The 11,459-nt window shown below is 45.3% G+C and overlaps 1 pseudogene; it reads left to right on the plus strand.

The window, feature by feature from the left end:
• The first annotated feature begins 743 nt into the window (after positions 1 to 743).
• LOC120665976 lies at positions 744 to 10,952 on the plus strand (annotated as a pseudogene).
• Positions 10,953 to 11,459: the final 507 nt, after the last annotated feature.

The raw sequence follows: 11,459 nt of genomic DNA on the forward strand, positions 1-11,459 counted from the left end.
TCTGAAGGAAAAAAATGTATTATTTACTAAAGTCCTAGAAAGGGAAAAAATGTAATCTGTAAGCACTTGGTACGGGCGAAATTACTGAAAGTAGAATACAGGCTGACCTCACAAAGTTATGTGCGACGAATTTTGCGGAGAGAACACCTGCAAGAAACACAAGTTCATTCATATTCTGCTCAAGATTTGGAGCAGAGAACCTTCTACTTACTTAAGCCTACGTTCTCTTTTTGATCCCCTAACACTAGCCTGGTGCTGCAGAAAAACTAGCTGGATAACAGGGTTTCCAACTTGCCAAGCATCGCTACACATTTCTTTTTCTGTTCTTTGGTGGATTTGTCTGACGACGATGCTATAACTACTACATGGGGTCGCAATCTCGATCACTCTTCAGTTTTTTGTTGTCCTAGTCAAAGTTATGTGCTACGATTTTGCGGAGAGAAGAACACCTGCAAGAAAAACAAGTTCATATTCAGCTCAAGATTTGGAGCAGAGAACCTTCTACTTTACACTTACTTAAGCCTAGGATCTCTTTTTTTGACCCCTAACACTAGCCTAGTGCTGCAGAAAAACTAGTAGCTGGATATCAAGGTCTCCAACTTGGCAAGCATCGCTACACATTTCTTTTTCTTTTCTTTGGTGGATTTCTCTGACGACGATCCTGTAACTACTACATACAAGAGGTAGCAATCTTACTCTTTAGTTTTTTTTTGTCCTAGTCAAATTTGACCAATAAACTGAAATTTAGTAGTAGGAAAAAAGATAACATCAGAAGAGAGCGTGCGGTCCAAACCAAACAATGACATGAAGCTCCTCTATTTATACTCACTGTACTTCCACACTTCTACTACGGCGAAGTGTTACAAATTTGCACTTCAGAAATTCTTAGTCTCTTATCCGATACTGGGCCCCCTATGGCCCGTAGTTTCCCTGTAACTCCTGTACTCCTTGCCGTGCTTCTGGCATCGGCATGGCGAGCGGCCGCGGCGAGCAGTATGGCTGCCGACCGCATCGACCGGCTGCCCGGGCAACCGGCCGTGGACTTCCCGATGTACTCGGGGTACGTCACGGTCGATGAGGTCGCCGGACGGGCGCTGTTCTATTGGCTGCAGGAGGTGCCCCCTGAGGCCCAGCCGGCGCCGCTGGTGCTGTGGCTGAACGGCGGGCCAGGGTGTTCGTCGGTGGCGTACGGCGCGTCGGAGGAGCTCGGCGCGTTCCGCATCCGGCCGTACGGCGCGACGCTCTTCCTCAACGAGACAACGAGTACCGATGGAACAGAGGTCTGTTATCTTGCAGCCATCTGAAAACTAAACTTGCCTTACAGGTAATGAACTGACGGTGCTGAGATTGAACTGTGAATGGCTGCAGCGGCGAACATCCTGTTCCTTGACTCGCCGGCCGGCGTGGGGTTCTCGTACACCAACACCACCTCCGGCGACAACAGAACAGGTACGCTTTCACGCACCTGACGGTGCCTTCACTTCCACAATATTCTGTTGCTCGATCCGCGGCTTGAGCCTTCAGCTCACTATGCGAAAATGTCGTCACAGCTCATGATTCCTATGCTTTCCTGGTGAAATGGTTCGAGAGGTTCCCGCAGTATTAGTACCGGGATTTCTACATCGCCGGGGAGAGCTACGCAGGTTGCTTGCTCTCTTCATTAATTCTACCCTGTGTCGTGTCGTGTATGCTTTGCTACCAAGTACTTTCAGTCATGAAACTATCATCGCAAGAATTGAATAAAATCGGCAGGGCACTACACTTCGCAGCTGTCCCAACTTGTGCACCGGAACAACATCGGCATTGCGAAACCCATCATAAACTTCAAAGGCTTCATGGTACTTTGCCCGGCCTCAACGCCTCATCAATCCGACGCGTGCCTTTCTGTCTGGAAGAAGATCGAGCCACACCCACATGAAATCCTTTGCAGGTCGGGAATGCGGTGACCAACGACCACACCGACTACGCCAGCATGTTCGAGTCGTGGTGGAACCACGGGCTCATCTCCGACGCCACATACCAACTCCTCCGGGCCACCTGCCTGAACGACTCCCTCATGCACCCCTCGCCGGCGTACAACGCCTCCCAGAATGCTGCCGCCCCAGAGCAGGGCGACATCGACGTGTACAGCATCTACACGCCCCTGTGCAACCAGACGTCAGTGGCGGCGGCGAGCTAGAGCCGGAGGCCGATGCGCCGACACGTGAGTAACGCGAGGAGATCGATCGATCTTCCCATGCTCAAAAAGTTGTATTTCAGTCTGAAATTTGTAACAAACGCTTGGAGTTGCTTATTTTTCGTCGTTCCTCTCCCCCCTTTCCTTCGTGTTCACTGATCAACCTTGACCGTCTACGCATATGATGTGGCCGGCCGGGTGCGTGCTCTTTCAGGCATGGATGAAGGGATCCTATGACCCGTGCACCGAAAGCCACTCAACGGTCTACTACAACCGGCCGGACGTGCAAAGGGCCCGCCACGCCAACGTCACCGGCATAAACTACACTTGGGTCACCTGCAGGTTCGTTCCTACTTTGATGGCCAAGTTAATGCACACATGCATGACGGGCCGGGCAAAGTGTTTAAGTCCAGATTGTGATAGATTTGATTATTCTGATCGACATGGAAGTTACATGTGCGGCCTAAGTAGTGCCACATTGGGTTCATGCATGTATGGTCGCTGCTTATTCGTCTTGTTCCATATGATCCGCAGCGACCCCTTGTATGATCACTGGGGAGATTCACCAAGATCCATGCTTCCTATCTACAAGGAGCTTATTGCAGCTGGCCTTAGGATATGGGTCTTCAGGTCAGTTCCCTGCAACTTGGTTTGATTAAATCTAGGTAGCTGCGCTATTTCCTGTTTATTATCGAGATTTTATTTAGAGCTTGCATACTAAGTTTGGATTTGGATCAATTTTTTCTTGCAATCCTTACCGAAATTTAAAAATTTTCTATATATATAGTTATAAATTGCGTGCATACACTAGCTCAACCTTTAAATATGATGTGTACGACATACAACAAATTGAACAAATTTGCTTGTTATAAACATCATATATTTTACTTTTTGTGAGATAAACATATATACGTAAGAACAGACAGAATATTTAACAGCATAGATTGTGCCCATCATGCATCAGCAGGAATGATTGGAACGAATAATCACGTTAGAAGGTGATGTAGTTCGTGCATTGTGTCATCCGCAGAAGATTCCATTGTTGACCCTTCGTTTTCCTGAGTACCATGAGGTCACAAATGGACCACTCGTTGTTTTTTGCTGCACGGCTCCTTGTCCGCGCCGTTGTGGACACATTTGCGAAATCATTATTGTCATCTATGCGGAAAATTTCGGCATCATCTCATCTCTGGTTGAATTGAGCGTCACTGTCAACTTGTCATCAAGAAGATTATGGCGAGAAAATCATGTTCGAAAGTGAAACAGAACTGCTTTTGAATTCAACTACTCGAACCAATTCTTTTCCCCTTGGATGCGTGGATAGGCTCTAGTCCAGTAGGTATTGCACACTCGCATGTATGTTGATTTTGGAACGACAGGGGTGGGCAGAAAAATGTAACGATCTGTCATCATCTGCACTCGAAAGGGCACAATTATGCTGAATTTACATTTGCCTCCTTTTGCTACAAAAACCAAGAGAATGATTTGGTCCTCCATTTATTTCGCAGCGGAGATACTGACGCAGTGATCCCCTTGACATCAACAAGATACTCCATCGATGCTCTGGGCCTTCCAACTGCCACGAGTTGGTCCCGTGGTATGATCACAAACAGGTCAGGTTCATTCCACTCAACTTGCATTCTGTTGACACCCAAATTTGGCACAATGAAGGCTTTCTGGGCAATCTGGACAGACCGGTCAGACCTCTCCTATAAACTGGCCAGACCGGTCTAAACAAGTTTGTCAAATTGTAAATTGAACTGCACCATTGCGTAGATCTCGTCGAGACGATCGAAATCCATATATAGAACATCCAATTTGGAGTCCGGATGAGAGAGTTATGCCTTCCGGAAAACCTGCACCCCGGTCTGACCGGCCGGTCCAGAGACCGGTCAGACTGGTCTAAAACGCCCAATTCGAGTTAGGAGTTGTATTTTTACACGGGATTTGATAGGGTTCCGACTCCTAACAGGTACAGACCTCCCCACTCTATATATATGAAAGGACACGGCCGATTGAGGGTAATCCCAATCGATTCACACACTTATCCTTTACTTTTTACCTCGAAACCCTAACTTTTCCAATCTCATCTGCTGTTCTTCGCTCGTCTCTACGGCGTTCGAAGATGTTTTGAGTGTCCTGCCGACCTCAGAGCAACCCTAGATCCATGAGTTCCGACAGGGTCCCTCCCGAGCTCGAGGTTTTAGGTTTTCGCGGCGTTCTCTGTAGAACCGGTCTGACCGGTCTGTGCGCAGGGAGCCTGTTGGTGAAGATTGTGTCGACGATCCGCGCGTTCTAGCACATTCGAGTGTGTTGGCGTGATTCTGTGTCAACACACTTTTTGGCGACTCCGCTGGGGAACGATTAATCTGGTTATTCAAAACCGATCTAATCTACTCCCTAGAATAGATGGGCGAAAACACCGACCTCGACGAAGGCAACATCTCCACATCTATCGAGGAACTAAGTGTGGAGGAGCGCCAAGAGTACTTGGCGATCAGGGAGCACTTCAAAGCACAATTCTTGAAGGGATTCAAGAAAAATCAGCAAGGCCAGGTCACGAGGGTTCAAGACTTTGTGATGTCCTCCTTCACGCTCAAGAATAAGCAAGTCGAGGTAATAAGCGATGTATGCACTTTATCTTCCGACTTGTTTTGCCAATTATCATCTATTATGGATCAAAAGATTGCTGGTATATATAAGCCCATGAATGATTTAAAGGGTCAATTAGACATTATGAAAAAAGGCAAATCTGTAGATGATAATTGTGCTTTTCAAATTATTAATTCATCGGCTACGCCAGCATCTGCCCAAGAAGCATCATATGCCATGCCGATGAACTACTATAAAGGGCAAACACTACCACCGTGAGCATCACAACCAAACATGGCAGGACCAGTCGGACCAGTCCAACAGACCGGTCAGACCGTTGCATCAGCGGTCAGCCCAGTAACATCTACACTAAACACGTCTACTCCTTGCTCGGCCACCCTTAGCCGAACCAATGAGATGACAAATTGTGTGCAGCCTTCTCCTTCACAAGAATCTGGTTCTCCACATGAACCGATTTTTGATAGTGTACATGGAAATTCTGTGGGGCATGCACCGATAAGTTTGGATCAGATGATGGTACAAGATAATCCTATAGAACATCATTTTACTTCTATAGCACAAGCATCCACAAGTGGTAGATGCAAAGCCGATCCAGCTAGGTTAAAAGAGGATCCGGCTAGTGCGATGAAAACTAAATTCGGTGTGGATATAGGTAATTCTACATTATACCAAAAGCCATATCCTGCTGAATTTGATTTAGTTTCTTTTCCTGCTGGTTGGTGTGTTCCTAATTTTGTGAAATTAAGTGGTGATGATAATAGAGCACCTTGGGAATACGTTGACCAATATATCTTACAACTGGAAAAAGCTAGTTTCCATGAAGCTTTGCGTATTCGCTTATTTTCATTATCTTTGAGTAGAACCATTTTTTCTTGGTTTTCTTCAATAGCCCCAATTTCTATTCAATCTTGGAATCAGTTGGAACGTAAGTTTCATGATCGTTTTTATAATGGGGACAATGAACCTAAACTGTCGGATTTGGCATCGGTTAGACAAGGCCAAGATGAGCCTACTTCGGATTACTTCCGAAGGTTTAAAGATATAAAAAACCGATGCTTCAATTTAACAGTTTCTGAAAAGGAATTGGCTGATTTATATTTTGATGGTTTGCGTTCTTATTTGAAAAAAGAACTCGAAGGCTTTGAGTACTACACTGTTAATTATTTGCACATAAAAGTCTTGGGTTTAGAATTTAGACTCCAGAATGCAAAAGATGCTCATAATACTCATCGGTTCATACATGTCGATTGTAAATCTGATTCAGACGATGAGAAAAAGGAAGTTGCTGAATTCATATGGCCATCAGAAGCTAAGCCATGTTCTTGTTCATCGCTTAAGCTGATTTCAAAGAATTGGCAAGAACAAGTTTGTTTCACATTTGATGTTTCTAAGTGTGATCGTATATTTGATGAATTGCTTAGAAGCGGGAATATCAAGTTGTCTCATGCCATACCGTCACTTGAGGAACTAAAACGGCATGCATATTACAAGTGGCATTATACTTTTTCTCATGCAACTAATGATTGCAATATCTTTTGTCGAAAAATCCAATCGGCCGTTAATAAAGGACGATTGGCAATGCATGAGGTGAAAGATGACAAGGTGTCATTCCCTGTCCATACGATTAATTTGGATGATGTCAAGGTACTCATTCGGCCGGAACAAGCCGAAGGAGCAAAAGGAAAAAAATGTTATCATTGGTGAGCCAAGGCCGAAAAATATCAATGACAAGATTCAGGCTAGGGAAGTGACGATGGAGAAGACTCCTGATGGAAAGGAGTCATTGAAGATCACTGTCAAAACTTCAAGACCCGGGGGGCAAGAAAGTTGCTCTCAAAAGACGAGTCGGCCTGCAACTCAGGCACGACCGGTCAGACCGGTCGCCTCAACCGGTCAGACCGGTCAGACAAAAGGCCGGCCCAGACCTTTCAAGCCTAAGCGCCCGGAAGGAGGTACTAGTAAGGTTAATGAGTCAAAGGTGTATTATTGTTTTACAAAGAAGAAGCTCACCTTTACTCAGCTACTAAACAAGTACACGAAGGGCGTTCCAAAAGATCGGCCACTAAAAAAAGAACCAAGTTCACCTCCGCGTCAAGGCAAGCATTCTGCTCCTAGGAGGGAATCCAGCAAGCGTAGGGGTGATGGTACTATAGTGTTCCCTCTTCAGAAGGTGTATGCTACTACATCATGGGCGTCACCGTCATCGGGTTTTTCTTGTCCTACATGGGGGCATGAAGGAATCTGGATGTATTGTTATCCGATGCTATGCCCACCATCTCACTACAGGGAGGACGATCACAGAAGGCCTGTGTTCAGCAAGGTTTCATGACCAGTGCACGACCGATTGGGACCCCACCGATCAGGTTAGAGACGACAGCCTGCACCGGTCAGACCGTTCACCACTGACCGGTCAGACCGGTCTCATCAGAGGCCGGACAAAGCTCATTCTCCAAGACAGGTTTACCATGTCAAGGGGAAGAAAGAAGAGGTACAACTCACTATTGACCTAGAGAAAGCTAAAGCCGATGATGATGTGCAGGTCGGCAATACCAAAGTGGCTGCCAGTGATGCGGGTACAAGACCGATAGTTTTTGGTAAATAGGTCAATCCTTCTACCGAAAGGCCGATTGTGGCTAATGATCATGAGGTCAGCAGCAATAGTTCAACATCAAAGTACTTTCATCCTAGATGGTCTCCTCCAGGGTTGACTCGTACTCAAAGAAGGAAGTTGCAGCGCCTACGTGCTCAGGAAAAGAAGGAGCAGGAGTTCAAGAGGCTGAGGGACAAACAATTCAATCACTACAGATCAGTGGTCCCTCAGGGCAAGGTATGGAGCGTCAAAGCAGTTGACCAGCCAGTATGACCGGTTGAACTAACTCAAGCGACCGGTCTGACCGCCCAGAGCAACCGGTTAGACCGGTTGAGGTTGCGGCAGGACAGAAAGCCGAATTGGCAACACCTGTTTCGGTTCCTTGCGATGGAGAAACATCGCTAGCATTCTCGGTACAGGGCGATGAGGAGCTAGTGGATCATGAGGCTACACCAAAGGCGCAGCAATATGGAGCTCAACGACATTTAAGTGCTCGGGGGGCAAAATATTGGCACATGATAATTTACCTCATGAAGTTTCTATGCAACAGATCAGTTTGCAAGGGGCTCTCAAGACTTTGATTATGTATTTGAGGTCTTGAGCTGGTTGAAAATTGCAACATCAGCAGATAAAAGTCGAATTAGAAGTTTTTCAATTCGAGCTAGAAAATTGGCAAACTGTTTGTAATGAGGCATATTGATGCTCTTTCTTCTATTCTTCGGTTAAAGAATGAAACTAACTTACTTGGGGAGCAAAATAGCAAGAGGCCATTGAAAAGATCAAGGTTTCTTTTAGACTTTATGTGGCCGTTGAAGACAAGTCATTGGGACTATTTTGACTCAAGAAACCGAAGACAAGGAGTATGTCATCACTTATATAAGCCGATGAATTATTAATGCGAAGGCAAGGTATACTTTTACTAAGAAGTTATATTGTCTCTCTATTATACTTGTACCAAATTGAGGCATCATCTACTATCTAGTACTAGCATAGTAGTAAGTCAGACCGATGTGCTCAAGCATATGTTGAGTATGATTTGGCTTGTGAACCCTTGAAATTTATGAGAGGCCAAATTGTAGTGGATTTCATTGTTGAGCATCGGATTAATGATAAGCATGGTTTGGAAGTCGGCTATGTTACTTGCACGCCATGGAAATTATATTTCGATGGATCGGTTTGTGATGATGGTCAAGGAATTAGTGCTGCTCTTATTTCTCTGAATGGTGCTTTTTTGAGTTCTCAAACCGAACGAAAGAGGATTGCACAAATAATCAAGTTGAGTATGAAGCGCTCTTATTTGGCTTGGAATTTCTGCAATCTGTGGGCGTGAAACGTGTTGAAGCCTTTAGTGATTCACTTTTGGTGGTGCAGCAAGTATTCAAAGTATGCTAATGATATAATGGATATTTAATGCATATCTTGACAAGTGCCTCGATATTATTTTTTCTTTTGATGAATTCGTTATAAGATATATACCAAGAGAAGAGAATGGACAGGCTATTGCTCTGGCTAAGCAAGCATCTGGCTAAATAATTGTGAGGAAATATTTTCATATTCGAAAGCCGATGCAAGCAAAAGCCAAGTTACAGGTTCTGGACGAACCGGTCCGACCGGTCGATGCAACCGGTCTGACCGCCTAGACCGGTCTGACCGCCCAAACTACTGGAGACACCAATTCAGCTATGAAAGGTGATTCATCACTAAAGCCGAAGATCAGGACTAGAGGGTTCCTGTAATCTCCTATCTAAAGATTTTGGTCGCGGTGCAGAAAGGGATATTCGGCGGATAACACTCAAAAATATTTTAGTCGACGCTAAGCTCTATCTTTGAATAGCCGAGTATTTATTTCTTAAATGTTCGAGCTCAGACCAGACCAAAGTTGCCATGAGGAACGTTCATGAAGACATTTGTGGTACACATCAATCGGCTCCCAAGATGAAGTAGTTGTTTAAAAGAGCCGATTTGTACTAGCATGCCATGATGTCTGATTCTTTCAAGCAGTGTAAGTGGTGTGAAGAATGTCAGTGGGTTGCTCGCTGTGTTGATACATCCTATTATCAAATCATGGCCGTTCCAAGGTTGAGGATTAGATTTCATTGTTTAAATTAATCATCCATCTTCAAAGAGACATTGCTTTGTGTTAGTTGCTACATATTATTTTACTAGATGGACCGAAGCAGTTCCTTTGAAGGACATGATTCACAGCCGAAGTTGTATATACTCAGGCTTGTCTCACTTACACAAGATGACATGACCGATATGTGATATCGTCCTTGAATGCAATACGTGATTGGTGCGTAGGTGCTTCTCGTTGTTCAAGTATATTTTTGGGCATGGAGAAATGTTTCTTGGTACGCAAGCTTTACCAAGAAACAGGGGGGTATATGTTGACACCCAAATTTGACATGATGAAGGTTTTCTGGGCAATCTGGACAGACCGGTCAGACCTCTCCTATAAACCGGTCAGACCGGTCTAGACAAGTTTGTCAAATTGCAAATTGGACTGCACCATTACGTAGATCTCGTTGAGACGATCGAAATCCATATATAGAACGTCCAATTTGGAGTCCGGATGAGGGAGTTATGCCTCCCGGAAGACCTGCACCCCGGTCAGACCGGTCCAGAGACCGGTCAGACCGGTCCGAAATGCCCAATCCGAGTTAGGAGTTATATTTTGACACGGGATTTGATAGGGTTCTGACTTCTAATGGGTACAGACCTCCCCACTCTATATATATGAAGGGCCACGGCCGATTGAGGGTAATCCCAATCGATTCACACACTTATCCTTTACTTTTTACCTCCAAACCCTAATTTTTCCAATCTCATCTGCTGTTCTTCGCTCGTCTCTACGGCGTTCGAGGATGTTTTGAGTGGCCTGCCGACCTCAGAGCAACCCTAGATCCACGAGCTCCGACAGGGTCCCTCCCGAGCTCGAGGTTTTAGGTTTTCGCGGCGTTCTCTGTAGAACCGGTCTGATCGGTCTGTGCGCAGGTAGCCCGTTGGTGAAGATCGTGTCGACGATCCGCGCGTTCTAGCGTATTTGAGTGTGTTGGCGCGATTATGTGTCAACACATTCCTCATGTGAACCTCATGAGTCATGACAGACTTTTTTGAACTGTATAATTAGAAGACTGCCTATCCAAATCGATCGTTCAACTATATATATTCGTATATTTGCTAAAAGGCAACAACTGACGTTGTGTTTAATGTTTCTTTTGTTCTGGTTGGTTTTGAATAGGTTGGCGGATGGAGTCAAGTGTACAAGGGCCTGACCTTGGTGACCATTCGTGGTGCAGGGCATGAGGTCCCTCTCCACAGACCGCGACAGGCATTCATATTGTTTCAGCACTTCTTGCAGGGGAAGGCCATGCCGAAAAATGGAACCACTTCATAATTAGAAGCATTGTTTATTCGTGTTGGCACAAATAGGGCGATATATCATAGTAAGCATATTTGTGTCGTGTATTTAGCAGTCGAGAGTTATGCTTTCAAATGTATGTCGGTTGTACACAAACAATAAATGAAGGGACAAGAACAAGCACACGAGATAGATGTTATTGTTTTTCTTTTCTTCTGGATTCGAAGAGAATGAGAGAGAAATGCATGTGCAAACATGGATATTTCTCTATTTCAAAAACTATCGTCCAATGAATAATTCTTCCAAAGGCACTTTGTTATGAACGCGATTGGAATTGAGATTGTGAGGGAGCGGTGGTGGCGCGCTACAGTACCCGCGGAGCTACAGTACCGCGGGAACTGTTCACAGGAGGAGGCGAGGGAGCGGCGGCTAGGGTTTTGGGCGCCGGGAATGCCGGCCGCGGGGCTTCGCCCATGGCCGGCAAGAGGGAAGGGTTTTCCTTCTAATCTCTTACTTGATTAGATTGATACATCTCCTCTCCTTATATAGAGAGATTTACTTAACTCCTAAGCAAGCGACTAATTAACCTTAATGGGCTAAGGCCCAATAGACCCTGACTCCTCTAACACTACACCCCACCTGGACATGCAGCTCGTCCTCGAGCTGCAACCTAACAATTACGCAAACCGAAAACTTAAGAACAAGCCTTTTACATCTCG

The sequence above is a fragment of the Panicum virgatum genome, chromosome 3N (assembly GCF_016808335.1).
Source record: "Panicum virgatum strain AP13 chromosome 3N, P.virgatum_v5, whole genome shotgun sequence".
NCBI lineage: Eukaryota > Viridiplantae > Streptophyta > Magnoliopsida > Poales > Poaceae > Panicum > Panicum virgatum.